Raw genomic sequence first — 2,700 nt, 5'->3', positions numbered from 1 at the left:
ATGAAATTTATTAAAATGAAAACAATAATCTATAGTGCCCTTAAGGTACCTTAACAGATGACGAAGCACAATTCAGTGATCTTTATCAGTATTATGCGTATATCTACTCAATCTACTCGCAACATATGCGATATCATGTCTAGTTTAGTTCATTAAAACATAATACTTCCTTTAATCTTCGCATATTCAAATTGATAAACACTACCTCCTTTATTTTTCTTAAGGCTCATGCTAGCATCATATAGTGTTCTTACATGGGTGTCATCAAAGCTATCAAATCTCTTTAAAAGTTTTTTTATGTAGTGTGATAGACACAAAAAGAATCTATCTCAGTTTTTCTTATCTTAACACCAAGTATTATGTCAGTTTCTACTAAATCTTTCTTTCAAAACGTGACGATAACAGCAACTTGATATTATTGATTACAGCTATGCTTATTCCAAGAATAAGCATATCATCAACGTACAAACATATAATCACACACTTTGCTCCAAACAATTTTGAAATAAACACAGTTCACCTTGAAATCATTGTTTACTAGAAAATTTTTCATACCATTATTTGGGAGTTTGTTTAAGACCATAAAGAGATTTTTTAAGCTTGCATACTTTATTTTCTTGACCAACAACTGTAAAGCCTTTAGGTTGTACCAAATAGATTTCTTCTTCTAGGTCACTATTAAGGTTGTTTTTACAATCATTTGATGTATTTAAAGACCATGAATGGCAACTAGGGCAATTAGTGCTCCAATTATAACTATTTTTATAATAGGAGAATATGTGTCAAAATAGTCAATACTTTGTTTTTTAGTATACTCTACTACTACTAACCTATCCTCATATATTTCAATTGAGCCACCAGGTCTAATTTTCTTTTTAAAAATTCATTTTGCATCTAATTGGTCTATTACCTTTAAGAAAATCTAACAAGTCCCAAGTTTGGTTCATGGTTAGTTATTCTAATTTGCTCTTAATTGCTTCTTTCCATGAGCTTGAATCTACAAAAGTTAAGACCTCTTGGTAGGTTTTTGGATCCTTATTGATTAGGTATAAGCATGCAAATTGATTATCTATATCATATGACATTTCTACTAAGAAGATAGTTAAGAATCAAAACCAAAATTCTTTTCAATTCTTTGTCTTTTACTTTTTCTAGGTTCAATTTCATGTATATTATCAAAAGTTGTTCTAGGTTCAATTGCATACATACTATCAGAAGAAAAAGGTAAAGATACAAACATTTTGTCACTATTAGATATTTTAATTGATTTATTATCTACCTTGATCATGGAAAATATATGTTAAATAATTCAGCATTCTTATACTCACATATTGATTTATCACTCAGGCACATAAATTTATATGCAACACTATAATGAGCATAACCAATGAAAATACAGGCAAAGGTTTTAGATCCAATCGTAGGTTTCTTGAACGTAGGATATGCTACCTTAGCCAAGCATCCCCACACATTCAAGTAGTTAAGATTAGGTGTGTACCTCTTGACAGTTCGTATGACGTTTTATCCAGCTTTTTGTGAGGAACTTTGTTAAGAATGAAATAGGCAGAGAGTGCAACTTCTCCTCATATATTGTCAGATAATCCATAACTTAAAAGCATAACATTAATCATTTCCTTAATTATTTTATTTTTACATACAACTATACCATTTTGTTGTGGTGAATAAGGTGCAGTCAATTCATGAATAATACCATTTGATTCAATAAAACTCTTTAAGAGATTTATCACTAGATTCACCATCTCTATTTGACCTTAACTTTTAATCCTTTTGTCTAATTAATTCTTTACTCCTGCTTTATATTTCCAAAACATACTGTCAGCTTCATCCTTTTTTTTAAAAGATAAATTTTAATATATCTAGAAAAATCATCAACAAAGGGTATATAATAATTTTTACTACCTCTAGTTGTAGTATTTTTTAAATTAACCAAATCAAAATGAATCAGTTCAAGTAATTTTGTGCTTCTAGTAATGACAAATTAAAAAGGTTCTTTTTTAATGAATTTTACTTCCACACAGATAGAACATTTACCATTTTCATGTGATTCAGATGCATTGATAATATTTAATGCTTCAATTTTATTAATTGATGCAACATTCACATGACCTGGTGTACCATGCCACAAATTAATCGATTCAACGATATAAGCATAACTAGAAGCAATTTCATTCATCTCTGAAGCAACATCAATGATGTTTAAAACAAAAAGACCATCAGCTAAGTACTACTTACTAATAAAGTCACCATTTTTTTTTTGTTAGAATAGCCTTGTCATCATCTAGAACAATTTTAAGTCCAACTGAGTTCAACAAACTCCCAAACACCAGGTTCCTATGTAAAGAAGGTACATACAGAACATCACTCAAAGATAAAGTTTCCTTAGAAGTCAGTTTTAAGAGAACCTTTCCTTTTTCGAGTACCTCTACAGTAGCGGAGTTACCTATGAACACACATACACCATGGGATGTATCCTGGAAGTCATGAAATAACTTTCAGTTTGAGCAGAAGTGTCTTAATGCTCTAGTATCAAGAATCCAATCAGATTTGTTTTCCACTAGGCTGGCTTCCACAACCACAACAACAATAATATCATTCTACTCCATAAGATAGACCTATGGGTGATCTAGTCTTCCTTTCCTTTGATTACACCGGTGGGCTTTGTGTCCTTGTTTTTCATAA

The sequence above is a fragment of the Benincasa hispida genome, chromosome 4 (genome assembly GCF_009727055.1).
Source record: "Benincasa hispida cultivar B227 chromosome 4, ASM972705v1, whole genome shotgun sequence".
NCBI lineage: Eukaryota > Viridiplantae > Streptophyta > Magnoliopsida > Cucurbitales > Cucurbitaceae > Benincasa > Benincasa hispida.
The sequence above is the reverse complement of the archived record's forward strand: the minus strand, read 5'-3'. Positions refer to the sequence as shown.